This window comes from Myotis daubentonii, chromosome 4, assembly GCF_963259705.1.
Source record: "Myotis daubentonii chromosome 4, mMyoDau2.1, whole genome shotgun sequence".
NCBI lineage: Eukaryota > Metazoa > Chordata > Mammalia > Chiroptera > Vespertilionidae > Myotis > Myotis daubentonii.
Window position 1 is genome coordinate 80,293,677 of NC_081843.1, and position 16,904 is coordinate 80,310,580.

Consider the following 16,904-nt stretch of genomic DNA (forward strand, 5'->3'; position numbering starts at 1 on the left):
TATGAAAATTGTGCCATTCTTTGTAATGCTGATCTTGCATGAACAAGCATGTGCATGTACCAACAGAAAGGAATTGAAACATTTGACCCAACCAAGAAAAAACAAAACAAAACAAAACACCCACATTGGTAAGCCAGCAGCCCTCCCCTTGCTACCTTCAACCCATCACCAAGCCAGACTTCTTGATTTGCATCTGCCACCACACCCCAGTCCATGTGAGTGCTGTGTTTATTTGAATGTGCAATCAACAATGGTTCCCTTTCTCTTTTTATTTTCTATGCCAAAGATAATAAATGCAAATGGCGAGATGAAATTGGGATTAGAGGAGTCCAAATAAGGACTGGCATAGCATTAAGGTTAAGGGCCTATATGATAATCCCCAAACAATCAGAGGGAGGCCAATACCTTATGACAGCTGTGCAGGCCATAAATAAAGCTTTATGAACTTGTATGCATGTAAAGTCTTGACGGTAAATGTTACATTAACATTTTTTTTTTTTGCATAACCTCTAAAGACTTGGCCCTTTTCTCACTTACACCTAGGGCATATGGAACCAGATGTTAAGGTTTTGAAAGTCCTTAGAATTGGGCAATTTCTTGGAATATTGGGGTAACTGCAAAGGGGGGTGGGGGTGGGGCAGTTGAGAGACTGGCGGTTAGGCAAAGGGCCAAGAGAGAAACTTCCCAGAAAATGCTGGATCTCTTTTCTACCCCGCAGGAAATACCATCTCTTCTCATTGAACTTGTCCATGATAGGAGCTGTTCTCTCCAAGTGAGGTTTAAAATGCTTGCAGACAGGGCATTGCTTTAAAGCTGAGATGCCCATGGCTTCTTTTTATAATATACAAATTAAAATAGGAATGAATATGTAGGAAAAGCTAAGTTGGCTCTTTGGCCAGAATATGCTCTCACAGTCATAAAGATGCAGACAGGTAGATCTATCACTTTAATTTAAAAATGAAAATCCCTTTGAAAACTGGCAGACATTCAGCCTTAGCCAAGTGCATTTGAAAGGATTGTGATTTCTTTTGCTGTCAACTGGCTCTGGGAGAGATGCTGCTGGGGGGCCCATTCGCAGTGGGCTATGCAGTGGAGCCACCAATGCACCATCACCCTTGGCTCTGGAGGAAGGTGGAGAAGTTAGGAGGAGGCTTAAAAATTATAGCATCTGTACACTGAATACCCAGTATGTTTTAGGCAGTGTGTGTTACTTGCCTTTTCTTGCCAATCATTTTAAAACAAATACCATTATTGTATTTGTTGCCTATTGCTGCAGTAGCAAATTACCACAAACGTAATGGCTTAAAACAATACAAACTTATTATTGACTAGAGGCCTGGTGCACGAAATTCGTGCATGGGGGGTGGGTCCCTCAGCCCAACCTGCACCCTCTCCAATCTAGGAGCCAGCAGGGGAGCCCTCTCTAATCCGGGAGCCCTAATGGCTTAGGCCCACTCCCTATGGTTCTCTGCTCTCTGTGGGGCCTGGCCGCTCTGCACCCACTGCCCAGAGGCTCTTTGCGGCCAGGGCAGGATGCTTGCCTCATCGCTGTGGCAACGAAGCAAGCGTCCCGCCCCGGCCGCTCCTCACCCGCTGCCCAGAGGTCCTCCAAGGCCAGGGCAGAGCGCTTGCCTCATTGCCATGGCGACGAAGCAAGCATTCTGCCAGGCCACTCACGCTGCCCGCTCTCAGCAGCTGCCCCCGCTAGGACTGGGGGACTCTGGTGGGGCTGAGGGGACTGGGCACCGCTATCTTGTGGCTATGGGCATCACCATCTTTGTGACAGTGATGGTTAATTTGCATATTACCCTTTTATTTGATAAGATAGTTTTGTAGAAGTCTGACACTGGTTTCCCTGGGCTAAAATTAAGCTGTGTGTAAGGCTGCAGTTCTTTCTGGAGATTGTAGGGAAGAGTCATTGCCTTGCCTTTTTAACTTCTAAGGGCCACTCACATTCTTGGCTTGTGGCCACCATCTTCTGTCTTCAAAGCAGCAAAGGCTGGGTTGAGTTTTATCAGTCACATTACCCTGAGGTTGTTTGCCTTCCTCTTCTTTTGTGATTGCATTGGGCCTGTATGGATCATCCAGGATAATCTTCCATTTTTTTGTTAACTACTTAGCAACCTGAATTCCATCTGCAACCTTAATCTCCCTTCATCATGTAACCTAACATGTTTGCAGGTTCCAGGGGTTAGGATGTGGACATCTTTGGGGAGGCATTATTCTACCGCCACAGATAGAAAACCGAGGAGTAATAGAGTTAAGAAACTTGCACAGGGTCCCACAGCTAGATGGTAGTAGAGTCAAAACGAGCTCTGAGCCAAAGCCAGACCTGGAAACAGGAAGAGAGGCAAGGGGAAAGAGAAAAGAGGAAAAGAAAATTGAGGGGAGAATTTTCTGCTATGGAGAAAATGAACTGTGGCAGTAAACGCACTGTTGGTTACAAGTCAATGTAACAAGAGGATTGTGTGAGTGACAGTTTGCCATTGTTAACCATCTCCTTTATTTTCCCATTTAACCTGTAAATCATCTCCATAAATCATAGTTCACCAAATTACATTGGCCTCACTCACCATACTGGCCTTTCTGGTGTCATAAAACATACCAGGACATTGAGACCCACCCCACAACAGACCACAAACTATAGGGATGCCATATGAAGTTGGGAGACCTAAATGTAAAATAATGCAGCTGCTATGGAAAACAGTATGGCAATTCCTTAGAAAAATTAAAAATGGAATTACCATATAATTCAGCAATTTTAATTCTGAGAATATATTCCCCAAAATCAAAAGCAGGATCTTGAAAAGATATTTGTACACTTATGTTCATGGCAAGACATAGAAGCAGCCTAATTATAGTTAATATATACTATGGAATGTCATTCATCTTTAAAAAGAAAGGAAATCTATCTGACACATGTTACAGCATGGATGAACCTTGAAGACACACTAAGTGAAATAAGCCAGACACAAAAAGACAAATACTGTATGATTGCACTTATATGAGCTATCTACAGCAGTCAAACTCTTCAAAACAGAAAGTAGAATGGTTGTTTCGAGGGCTGGGGGAGGAAGAAATGAGGGGCTGTTGTCTAGTGAGTATAGAGTTTCAGTTTTGCAAGATGAAAAGGTTCTGGAGATCAGTGTGAATGTACTTAACATTATTGAACCAAAGTCATAAAAAATGGTTAAGATAGTAAATTTTGTTTCATGTTGACCAAAGAACATCCAGTCTAAGAAAAAGTCTTATAATAGTTTATTTGAGCCAAATTGATTACAATTGTTAAGAAAGAAAACCTCAATGGACTAAGAAAATGCTCTGGAGAATGGCAATTTTACAGCTTATTTTATACATTAAAATGGAAAGAGGAGATGTAAGGAAGGTTATCTGAAATCCACTGGTGGTGGATGAGGGAGGCGGGAGAAAGCAAAGCAGGGAAATCTCTGAGGCTGGATAAAAAGTAAAACGAGGCACATATTTCTTCTCCATCGGAGGTGCAGGAAAGTTAACATTTGCAGCACACAGACATGGCATGTGGGCAGCAAGATAACAATGTGGTCTTGTGCTCTGGCGCCGGCGGTTGTGCCGTGGGGGGTCTGGAAAAGAAGCTTACTCTGACATTTCACAGGTGTGTTACCTTAGATGCACAAAGACAACCGGCATTTTCAAAGTTAAAGATTGACCTTTGTCAAGGAAGCTACAGGCTTAGGACTTGACTACCCCCCATGACCCACTTCTAGTTGGGAATTTTTTTGTTTAGACCACCCTGTGCAATGACTTTGGTCTCGGGTTTATAAGGTCCGTCAGGCAGGCCTCTCCTGAGCTTGTAAGGTTTAATATGTAACCCCATTTTTATCCATATATGTGTGTGTTTTGTACCACAATTAAAATTTTTAAAGTTATTTTAAAATAAAATTTAATTTCAAAAAGATTGGAGACCTAAACAATGATTTAAAAAAAAAAAAAAAAAGCTAAACACAACAACCAAAAAAACTCTTAGTCTTGAAACCTTTCTGAAATCAACTTCCCATCATTTTCCTGGTAGAGAAGTTTTTAGGAATATCATCAGTGCACGGGAAGGATTCCTTGGAGTGCCTGCCTGGAAAGGTGGTGATCTATTTAGTCAGTTTATTCTGGAAGCCAGCCAGCATATAAGAATTACAATGGTTTAGCTACAAACGCTCTGTTATGCTTCCCTCAAAAAAATTAATGAATGAATAACTAAATAAATAAAAGGTGATTCAAAACTCTGGCCTGGTTCCAAGAGCAAGCTGGAGGAACTGCATTAAGGAGCCCACCCTGAGTCGTGCTCCACACCCACACATTTCTCTGCTCCTGCTGGGTGCTGCCTAGGAAGCCTGGGAAACTTGGCATGTGAATGGACAATGATGGATACATGAATCAGTCTTTCTAGCTTGCTTTCAGGGCAGCTCCAACTTCATTGTCTGAAGGGTACGCGTCCTGCTTCTCTCAGGCTGGATCCGGCCACATGCGCCTGGATCTTTCTGTGCATCCTCGCATCTCAGCTCTTCTCAGGCTGTACATATATACAAACTTGATACGCCTCTCTCACAAGTCTGTGGGTTCCTTAAGAGCAAAGGGTTTTTGACCACTAGCAGAATACCTCAGTCTGTTGAGATTTAGCCAGTCAGTATCATATAATGATGGCCTCAGTGATTGTTCTTATGTCCTCAGGCCGTAAGGATGCTCTTTTTTGGACAACTACTCATGTACATGGAATAATTCAGATCATATTGTGGCCCTGGTGTTGTGTGTCTGCTCAGAACTTCTTTGAGCCCCACCTTCAGCTTCCATGACTTGCCCCAGCAGTCATCAAACCCCCTCCCTAAATATATGTGTGTGTGGTTTCTGTTTGATTGGTTTTGGTTTTGCTTATCCTTATTAGATCTATGTGGGTGTCCCTACACCTCCATTATCTCCTGAATTTCTTAAGGACAAATTATCCATCGCAATCTTTGCATCGTCTCAAAGCACCAAGTTTAAAAGCTGTTACTATCTGGCATGTCAAACTGCTTGATTGACACCTTCATGTTCTGCCAGGACCTCAGGAGGTGAAATCATCAACTTTCCTCCACTAACCTGCTTTTTTTTCTGAATCCCTGGGGGGAGAGGGAGTTGTTTATATGCTTTTCTTAATGGCACCAAAAATTCTCCCACTTCTGAGGCTTGAAACCTTACTGTGATCTTTTGCTGGATTTCTTCATGCTTAACCCATCTTGACCCTGACTCCCTCCCCATCAAAAACTTAGGTACTGACTCCTATTGATTATATTTCACACCGTTTTCTAAATACCTCCTTCCTCTCACCCCCATTGGCATCACCCTCTAGCAATCAGCACCAGGGGCTTCACATGCCACTTTCCCTCTGTGGGAGTAGCTGTCTAGATAGAGCTGACCTTTGAAAATATTTTGGTGCTTTGTCTGGGATCAGCAGAAGATAATATTTTAATCAATTGAAGATGTCTCTCATGAGTATAGTTAAGAGGAATTGTGGCCATCTCTGGCCAAGATAAGTGCAGTAGTCTTTTTTTTCTCCCTGACTCTTAATGCAATACATCCTACACACTGACCCCAAGTTGACTCTTTTAATTAGCACTATGACATCTTGCCTTCTAAAACAATGATACCCCATTGCCTACATTAGTGTCTGTCAAGCTTCACCTTTCCCAGCCACTCACAGCAAGCGTCTCAAATAACTCCCACCTCCAGGCTCATTCATGCCTTGGAACTGAGCTGGTCTAGATTAAAACAGGAAGTATATCAGCTGTCTCAGCCCTTCCAGACGTGGGGCCCGACGTTAATCGTGGCTGCCCACAGACCTGATATCTGCTCTACTTAACATGAGTCCTGGATGCCAACTTAGCCTCCAGGTCACACCACTTTTATCATTTTTCTACCACTTCTTCCCCCACACCCTCAGACATACTGGTCCATGGGTGGGTCTGAGCTTCTGCCATAGGTTACCTGGCTGTTCTTACATTTAGTTAAGCTTTGAACATAAGCTGCTTATTTGGGTTCCCAGGAATGAAGACTTGCCAGTTTCCTTGCTCCAATCCAGGCCAAGTTCTGGCTATATGTAAACAGACTGCCCAGAATGACATTGGGGATCATGAGAATCTTCTATTACAGGGGCCTGCCCATCAAACTCATCCCCTTCTGCCTAGTATCACAGCCTGGACCCTGCATGACACTGCCACACAACCTGGGCATTGCATAGGGCCACTCAGCTCAGCCTAGAGAAGCCAATGAGTCTCTTAACTGCCCTGGCTCAGATACCTTCCTTTTCCCAACATCCTTAGCTTGTGCAGGGTAATTATAAAGGTATTATTTTTTTTTGAGCAAGTGCTATGTTCCAGTCCTTGAGTAAGTGTATTGTATGCACACCCTCACTCCTACTATGAAGTGGGTACTATTATTATGCCCATTTTACACCGGAGGCAATCAAGAATTAGAGAAGTTAAATAATTTTCACCCTCTTACTATGTCTTTTTTTTTTTAATTTGAATTACAACTGACTGAATCTAGAGCTTCTGCTTTTAATCACTATGTCAGAGATTGAAAATTGAAGGCCCATGGTGAAATGTTGACCATGTATTTGGCCACCAGATATATAATGGCCAATACTTAAAAAAAAATCAGGGGATGTCACATAAAAATTCAGATTTATGACTTCTCTTTACAAAACTGGAAGGTCTGGCAACATAGGTTCCATATCCTATAGGGCAAAAATCAAGTAAAGCTGAGAAATATCGTTCCATGGGGCGTGAGCCCACCAGTTGGCCTCTGTTGTCACTTTCCTTATTGTAGTACTTTTCAGACATTACTGTCCATCCGAACCATGTGGAGATGGCTGGGCCCCACCCCCAAGGTTCTGATTCAGAGGGTTGGGGTAGTGCCTGAGAATTTGCCTTATTACAGGGGAACTTACAGACATATATGCATGCCCATGGCCGGGCCTGCACCCTCTCGCAATCTGGGACCGCTGGCTCCTAGCCACTCGCCTGCCTGCCTACCTGCCTGCCTGATCACCCCTAACCACTGGCCTGCCTGCCTGATCACCCCTAACCACTCCCCTGCCTGCCTGATCACCCCTAACCACTTCCCTGCCTGCCTGCCTGATCTCCCCCTAACCACTCGCCTGCCTACCTGCTCAGTGCACGTCATAGCAACTGGTCATTCTGGTCATTCCGCCCTAATGGTCACTTAGTCTTTTATTATATAGGATGTGTCTTTTCTGCTGGTCCCTTCCAGTTTGGGGAAGGAAGCGATTGCAACATGCCTGTTTTGGTGCTTTGTATTGTCTTCTACTGCCTTTGTGAAATTGAATTAAAAAGTTGCATTACGTTTTTAAAAGAGTTGAAAGAAAAAGTCAGAACAATAAAAGTCCAGATTAGCTTTAAGACTCCTATCAGAGATTAGTGGGAATTTAGAAACAGAGGGGAGGGCCCTGAATTCCTTGGTGTTAGTATAACGTAGTACCTGGGTTGCAAACTCCAATGCCTACAAGGAGCATGGAGGTAAAAGGAGTAGGTAGGTGGGCTGAATGTAAAAAGCACAACAGCACAAATGTGATGAGAAATGGCAACTAACACTTGGGTTGTAATAACGCAAATTGTTATTACTCTGGTCCCTCACGTAAGTGTAATCACACAATATTTGTCTTCTTGTGACTGGTTTATTTCACTCAGCATAATACCCTCAAGGAAATACTTCAAAAAATTTCTATATGTGACATGGCACCAGAGTTAAGTTAGGGTTTTTCAAAATGCTGACACGCCGAGCTCAAAAGGTTCGCCATCACTGGTCTAGAGTTTTCTTTCTGGAAAGGATTTTCAATCCAAAGACAATTGCTTTAAGAGACATAGAATTTTCTATTTCTTTTGGTGTCCATTTTAATAAGTTTTATTTTCCAATGAATTTTTCCATTGTATCTAAATTTCCAGTGTTTCAGCAAATGATTGTTTGTACGCTCATCTTTGTGACATCTGTATGCTCTGTAGTAATGTCCCTTATTTTATTCCTTTTATTGACGATTTGTGTTTTCTTTCTTATTTTTCTTGCCAAACAAAGCTGATCAAGTTTATCAATATTTTTAAAAAAACAAACCTTTGGCTTTGTGGATTTCTCCGTTGTATATTTGCTTTCCATATAATTGATTTTTTTAGTCTTTATTATTACCTTCTTTATGTTTCCTTTAGGTTTAACTTGTTGTTCCTTTTCTAGCCTTTTGAGATAAAAACTTAAATCATTCTCATTTTCTAAGCTATGCATTTAAAAGTATTAATTTCCCTCTGAGCAGTGCATAAGCTGTATGATAGATTGCAAAAAATGACCACAAATCTTTCCTGTCTCTGGCTGCATGATCTGCTATCATGTAATTTTGCAATATTTTTCCATCAAGAGTTGTCTCCACTCTTGATCTAGGTTTGGTCATGTGGTTTGCAAATATAAAACAAACATATTTAAAAAGCTATTAAGATTTTCAGCTTCTCTTCTCCTAGTATGCTTGGAAACTTGAGAACACCATGTAAATGAGAACAAGCTAGCTTGCTAGAGGGTAAGAGATCACATGGAAATGATTTAAGGCATCCTGTTTGAAAGCAAGTTAATTGCCAAACACGTGAGCAGAGCTATCCTAGATCTTCCATCTTCCCCAACCTTTATCTGATCATATATACAAGGAAGTCCAACAGCATCAGCCAAGCCAGAATAGGAGAACCACCAGCCGACCCATAGAATCTTCATATAAATAAAATACCATAGTTGTTATTTTAACCACTTATTTTGGTATGGTTTGTTACACAGCAAAGGCTAGCTAAAACAAGTTCTAATCTGACCCAGGAATTTTTATATTAAGTATGTTTCCATTAACATATAGTTTAAAACATTTTCTAATTTCTATGTGAATTCTTATTTAGGTCAATGAAATATTTACAAGTTTATTGCTTAATTTTCAAACATTGAAGAGTTTTTTTGTGGTATTTTTGTGACTGATTTGTAGCTTAATTCCCGTAAGGTCAGAGAACATTTCCTCAATCCTTTGAAATTTGTTGAGCCTTGCATTATAGCCTAGCAATTAGTCCATTTCAGTGACTATCCTGTATTGTATGCTTAGAATTTGCTAAGAGAGTAGACTGATCTTGAGTGTAGGATTAATCTGATACATGCTATTTATTATTGCTGGCAGTGAAAGTCTTCTATCTATAGCACTTAATATCATTAAGGAAGTATTTGTATATTTCTTCTGAAATTAACCATGTTTTAAGCCAGATATGACCATCCTAACTGAAGCAGAAGTTGGATATAGGGGAGTAGTGGCAAAAGTATGCTTTTAAACTGTGGTATGTGCCAATACATACTTGCAATGTTGACTCACAGTACTTTGAAATAATCTTGCCTTAATGCAAATGAATGGGACTTGCAGTTCAGCTGAGGCTTTCTTGATAATAAAACCCTTTCAAAGCCTTGACTTTTTAGCTTTTGGATCATTCCACCCAACTCTATAAAATATGTCAAATCACAGTTACCTTGTGGCTGATGTCAGCCATAGATACCAATAACAAGAATGAATTTGAAATGGATTATTCATGAAAGTCTTATGAGATTCCTTTGGCAAGTTTTCATTTTTCTTATTTCTTCAGTCCTCAAGCAGTAGATCCTATTTATGACCATTAATTCTCTGGTAATCTATTTATTTTTATGAAAATAATAATTCTAATAGTATAAACTTTCTTATTTAGTCACTAAGTCACTGCAGGTGCAATAACATAGGCCTTTTTATACATGTGTAAAGATGTCTGCAAGTCATTTAAAATATATACAAGAAGCTGCAGAATTATTTGCTCTAAATTTAGGATCCTTATACAGTATAATGACTAAAGGCCTGATGCACGAATTCATGCACTGGTGGGGTCCAGCTGGCCTGCCCTAATGGGTGCCAGTTGGAGGTGGGGCCAGCCAGGATGAGGGCCTCAGGCCCCACCCACAATTGGGGTGGGGGGCCCACTCGAGGGTGGGGCCGGCCAGGGCGAGGGGCTGCAGTCATTCCAGCCGTTCCACCATTCGGTCACTAGGCTTTTATTATATAAAGATTCTGCTTCAATGTCTTTATAATAAGGAAATAATCACACATGCATCAAAATATATTCATAGAAATATATTATTTAGCTCTGTTTATAATAGCAAAATATTGACAATATTAGACAACTTAAATAAAAACATTCAATAATAGAACATTGTATTTTAAAAGTGTCATATCCACAGTACTGAATTATATACCAGTATTTTAATATTATTTTAGAAGAATATTGAATGACAGCAATTTGTGAAGTAGAAAAAAATATGTATTTTTAAAGAGTTATCTGGTGTTTGAACTGTTGGTCCAGGAGAAAAGCAGGATTCCTTTTAGAGTGAGACTTCCCCATTGGTTTATAGAAAAACACCTTGAAGAGCTTATTTACTTTGTAAGTTGTGGCCTTTCCCTGGCATAACCTAGATCAGCAATTTTCAACTGGTGTGCCGCAAGAACATTTAAAACATGCAATACCTGACTATTTAGTCAGGGGAGCTGACCTCTTTTCTCTTAGATTGTCAAATTTAAAAAATGACAAGAGCTAACACAACAATAAGTGTCCAGTGTGAACGAATCAAAATTATACCTTTTTTTTTGTCAGATTGGCAAAAAATATAGTATATTTTTTGGTGTGTCACAGAATTTTAGCAATTAGTTTATGTGTACCATGAGATGAAAAAGGTTGAAAATCTCTGACCTAGAAAGAAGACATTTAGACAAAGAAGAGTTCTAGCCCACAGCTTCAGAAACAAAAGAATTTGGGAGTGGGCCTTTGGCTGCTTCCTAGCAGCAGTCCGAGTGTTTAGATGAATACTCCATGGGAACAGGTGGGCCCCAGGGAAAAAGGTGGCCAGTGTAAATTTTCCATGGTAGGGGTGGCCAAGGAACTTTAGGACACGAATGTCTAATATTAAATGTTGTTTTCTATCCAGACTGAGAACTACATGCAGTTTGTTGAGCTGTTAACATAAGTACCACCAACACGCTACATATAAAATAATGTGGTTCTGATCTTTTCACCGTAGACTTGGTGAGAACCTCAAGCAAGCTGTGGCTTCAGAAGCTATGTCAGCCCCTGTCTGACCTTCATCCTTTGCTTTCCTCTTTCTCATAATCTGCTCCTTGTCTTTCCCATTTTTATTCTTTCTGGCCACATGGAATTTCTTTGTTCTAAGACCTTAACACTAATGACAGAGAACTATGTCTTTCTATCCACAATTGTTTGGGCTCCACAATAGATAGTATTTTGCCTGTGTGTGATACCCACTTTTACCTTTTTATTTTCTCTTGTGTTCATGCTCTTGCTGAGAGGAATTATAGCCTGTGCTTTGGGTTTGGTCAGGAGGCCAGGGACAGCCTCCAAGTTAAATCCATGGGAGAAAAGACTGGTTCAGGAGTTACGTACTTCATACTTCCAGTGTAGCATAATCCCATGTTCCTCTGGCTGTAATCCTTCATGTATGTCTCGTGGGCACAGGGCACATTGTAATCCAAAATGATTCTTGAATCAGCTATTAAAATCTAGAGTCTTACTGCTCTCATTTCCTTTCCTATTTGGCCTTCTTTGTGGCTGGTTATATTTATGCCATAGTCACTCCCAGTTCTATTGTCTTTGCTCTGAAACAGTTCAGCTGCTGCCTGGACCTCAGATAATGCTGGGAAGAGTCAATGAGTAAGATCCAAAGACACAAAAAGAGAGACATATGAGAAACCTTACATATTTTTTATTATTCTTTGTTATAAGAGCTAATATATATACACTGAGTGGCCAGATTATTATGACCACCTGATGTTTGTAGGCAAATTAGCTATAATTTCGCGCTGAAGTTGCTAGAGGGCCAGATCATTATAAATAGGGAAGCAGGTTGTTTACCACGACAGTAGAAGTGATTTTTTTTCCTGAAGATATGGGTAAACAACGCGATTTAACAGCCTTTGAATGTGGGATATATATATATATATATACACACACACACACACACACACACACACACACACACTGAGTGGCCAGATTATTATGACCACCTGACGTTTGCAGGCAAATTAGCATGCACTGCATCGTATGGGATATGGAAGCCGAAGGCCTGTTCGAACACCTTTGCTGTCTGCAGTTACCAAGATAAAACATCTCCAATTTGCACAGGAACACAAGAATTGGACAGTCGAGCATTGGAAAAAAGTCATGTGGTCCGATGAATCACGTTTCCAGTTGCATCATGCAGATGGCAGAGTGAGAATTTGGCGGAAACAGCATGAAAGCATGCACCCCACATTCATGCGTACAACCCTTCAAACTGGTGGGGGCAGTGTTATGGTTTGGGGCATGTTTTCCTGGCATGATTTGGGCCCTTTAATTTGTGTGGAACAACATCTGAATAGCACAACATACATAAGTATCGTTGCTGATCAAGTTCATCCTATCACGTTGATGGCGTATCCCAGTGGAGATGGCTTCTTCCGACAAGACAATGCGCCATGCCACAGTGCTCATATTGTGCAGGAATGGTTTCAAAAACATGAGGGAGACTTTACCTTGCTTAGGTGGCCCCCACAATCACCAGATCTCAATCCAATTGAGCATTTGTGGGATGAAGTTAAAAGAGCCATCAGGCAGCTGGTTCCACAACCATCAAATCTCACAGAACTGGACAGTGCTATTCATCAGGCATGGTGTCAGCTTCCTCACATCACCTTTCAACATCTCGTGGAGTCAATGCTAAGAAGAATCGCCACAGTAATGAAGGCAAAAGATGGCCCAATGAAGTACTGATGAGGTGGTCATAATAATCTGGCCACGTTCAAAGGCTGTTAAATTGTGTTGTTTATCCATATCTTCAGAAAAAAATCACTTCTACTGTTGTGGTAAACAACCTGCTTCCCTATTTATAATGGTCTGGCCCTCTAGCAACTTCAGCACGAAAATTATAGCTAATTTGTCTACAAACATCAGGTGGTCATAATAATCTGGCCACTCAGTGTATATATATATATATACATACACACATATATATATACATACATATATATATATATATATATATATATATATATATATATATATATATATATTATTTCAGAGATGAAGGCAGAGAAAAAGAGAGAGAGATACATCAATGATGAGAATCATTGATTGGCTGCCTCCTGCATGCCCCACCACCTTGTTTTCAAACAAGAAAGTTTTATTTAACATACACTGATGGTGCCCTTGCAAGTTGCATCATCCTTTTGAATGGATTACATCATCTCAGTCTCAAATCTCACCATGTTCTCTTTCAGGATCCCATGTAATTCTCAGGTTTCTTTTGTGTGTGTTGTTGTTGTTGTCTTTTTTTTTCTGAATTCTGCTTTGTGGTTTTTTTTTTTTATGATTTTATCATCAACTTCTTAATTACAATTCTGCAAGCTGCCCTGCTTTTCAGCTCTTTCCTTAAATGTAGTTCAGACACATCCCCAAGTCCCCAAACAACAAACCAGAGTAAATATCCTGCAACTGGTAATTCACTTTAGAAAAATCAATTGTTATTTAAAGGGAAGTTCCCCCTGAGAACTCATTTGAATGAGACCTAAATATTCATGTCTCTGGATTTAATAGCATCACCTCGATAACTTTAGCACTTTACTTTGGCAGCGGTCCTTACCCAACACTTTGACCTATTATTCCTTTGAGATCCTCAATAGCAGACGCTGTCACTATCAGGCATATGGAAGATTTGTGAAGTGTTCCTGTTTGGGGAGAAATCCACTGGTAGCTGGCATTTCATGTGTCAAATTAGGTTCCTAAGTTTCAAGTAGATTCAAAGGCTTAATGTTAGCTTTGTGAGGTTATCTAGCATAACGTGAGGGTTTCAAATGCTTTATGGACTGCAGCTTGAATATACAGCTAATGAAGAGTGAGAGAGTATATTACATTATTGATCATTAATTTTCTTCCAATAACATAAGCATCCATTGAACAACAAAAAACAAGATCCTAGGGCTGGGCCTAGCTATATAATTTGCAGACCTCACTACAAAATGAAAATGCAGGGTTTCTTGATTGAAAATTATTAAGAATTTAATGTTCTGACAGTAAAACATTAAACCAAGAGCGGGGCCAATTCTAAGCACTGAGAATTGGCCCCACACTGACTGAGGCCTTCAGGATTGTAAGGTCTCTGACCTCAAGGGACCCAGTGAGTGAGAACCAGACTAGTCCTTAGGTGGGATGCAGAATGTTCTAGAATCCCTTTATGGAGATTCCTTAAGCAGACACTTAACTGTGGAGTTCACACTTTGCAATTGAGAAAACCTAAACTTTACCTGAGTTTTGCACCTTTCTTTTTCTTTGTTTCTTTCTTTCTTTTTTTTTAATTGCTAAACAAAAGTCTTAGACCAAAAATGGCCAGAGGCACTGTTTTCACTCTCAGCCAGTCAAATTGAGCTTTTCTTAGCTTTCAGGTAAGTCTTTATATTCATGGATTCAGCTTGAAAATCCTGCTTGAGAACCTAGAACAGGGCTGGAAATGGCATGCAGCTCTCCGTTGTCTAGAGTTGGTCCTGTGCACTTATCCAATCAATTCTGTCTTCCTGTTAGAACCGTATCCTTAACTCCAAGAATGCCACTGGAGAGCTCTCCTGTTACCTCCAGGCCCCTACTGAATACAGAGTTGATTCTGTACTTGGGACTGCACTTCCTCCCTACATCCCCCTCCCCCCCTCCATAGGCCATAGAATTTATATATATTAATAGTTATCACTTTGTGGAGGACATAAAAAAAACCCTCTTATGGATAACAAGATTATGCTGAAATGATAATAATATCATTTTATTTTTCTACTAGAGGCCCGATGCACGAAGATTCATGCAAGAATAGGCCTTCCTTCCCCTGGCTGCCGTCACTGCCTTTGCTCCAGCCCAGAGCTGCCTTTCTGCCTCTCACCTTGTGTTGTCAATTTGCATATACCCTCCTTATTGGCTGTAGGTGCCACCATCTTTGTCGTGAAGTTACAGTCAATTTGCATATTCCATCTTTATTAGATAGGATTAGCTTATAATCATTAAGAACTTGGCTTATAGTAACTCATTGTTCTTTACAAAAACTATTTGAAGTGGGCAGTCATATCCCCATTTGCAATAAGTAATCTGAGGAAGATTGAGGTGAAATAATTCACCCAGTCACACAAGAAATGGGGCTGCCTGGTCCCTGGTCTGAGCTCTCCATCGCTCCTTCACTCTGCCTCGGTATCCCCTGTGGCACCCTCATGTTGCTGTAAAATATGAAGGAGGGAGACAATGTGGGATGCTGAGATCTTAGTTCAAAGGAACAACTCCTTACCTCTTTACCTTGTTTTACTTCCCTTTTAGTTCCTTTATGAGGGAAATAAAACTTAATAATCTGTTGTGAATTGCTGTTTTCAGCTGAAGTGAGAGAGGCTAGCCCCCTGGGAGCAGAGAACTCTCAGGAGAATTTTATGGAATTAATGAAAAGGTACTTAAATGAGAGGATAAGATTGATAATGAGAAGGAATAAACCATCAGTGTGACCTGGAGCTCTGTACCTTGTCTCACAGAAAACCCACAGACATATTTTTTGAGTTGCATTGAATCCAATTCTTTGGTATGCGTTTTCCTCTTGAACAACCTCAGACCAATTCAAAAGGAAAAGAAACAGCCTGCTTTCTAAAACATGTAGGCTTTTGCAAGACTGAAGGTTCTTCAGTCTCCTATAATTACCTCCCCATTATTGCTACACATCAATTTAGTGTCCAGATTGAAAAATGGAATAAATGTTTACCAGAAAACCATTTACTTGTCAACTTTAATAGTGAGTCTGTGATGAGACACAATATTCTCTGATCTGAGGAGTATAATTTTACCACTCCATGCCATCGTCAATGTTTCATCAATGGAAAATCAATAAACTTCAATCCATTCCCTAGATCCTAGGACCTTAATCTGTGGACAGCAAAGGGCCTTTTCTATTTCGGACACCTTCAGGTCTAGCACGGTTATGCCTTTGTCATATAATCAGCAAATCTCAAACTGCTTACTGATTGAAGAAAATTGCTCAGCAGCCCCTGGCAGATGACTGGAAAGTGTTTTCCAGTTTCTAACAATGACCTCAGGAAGTGAACGCCATCGCCTAAGGCCAGGCTCTCAGCATTGCCACGGGCCCCTGTCGTTCTTTTCTTCTTTTTCCTGTTTTATTATTTTATTTTTCCTGTGTTTGTTGTAGTGCCCTGGGGTTAGCTGGGCCACTATCTCCTTCCGAAAGGGCCAGCGAGACCCCCATTGGGAGCCTGCTTCAGCCAAGTCCTTGCATGGCAGGCACCAAATACTCCGCGGCCTCGCCTTGCCCCAGACCTTGGGGCTCTGAGAGATTCCCACAGACGCTGGCTAGTGCGGTGGGCTTTGCCTGGCACAGGTGAAGTCTTAGGCCAGCTGGCTCTTCCACAAATCTGCTTTGGCCTCTGCAGTGTTACTAACTTCCTCCCAGTTGCCAGCCTGGCGATAGCACTTTTCACTGATTTTCAGATTAAAGGTGGTTGTTTTTTATTAAACATATTCTAAAGTAAGTTTTTGGTCATTTCCATAGGAACTTGGGACAAAAGGGGGTAGTTAAATGTGCAGTCTCAAATCGCCATCTTGCAACGGAAGTCTTGACATCCTTTTCAAAAACAATTGCTAATACAATTTATAGTCCTGTTTATGGCATAGGAGTAAAAAGCCCATGAAACTCCTCAGCACCGTAGGAAATGAATAGTTTATGAAACGGTGACTGGGCTCTGATCCTGGCTTCAGAATGATTAACTGACAAATCCATCATCT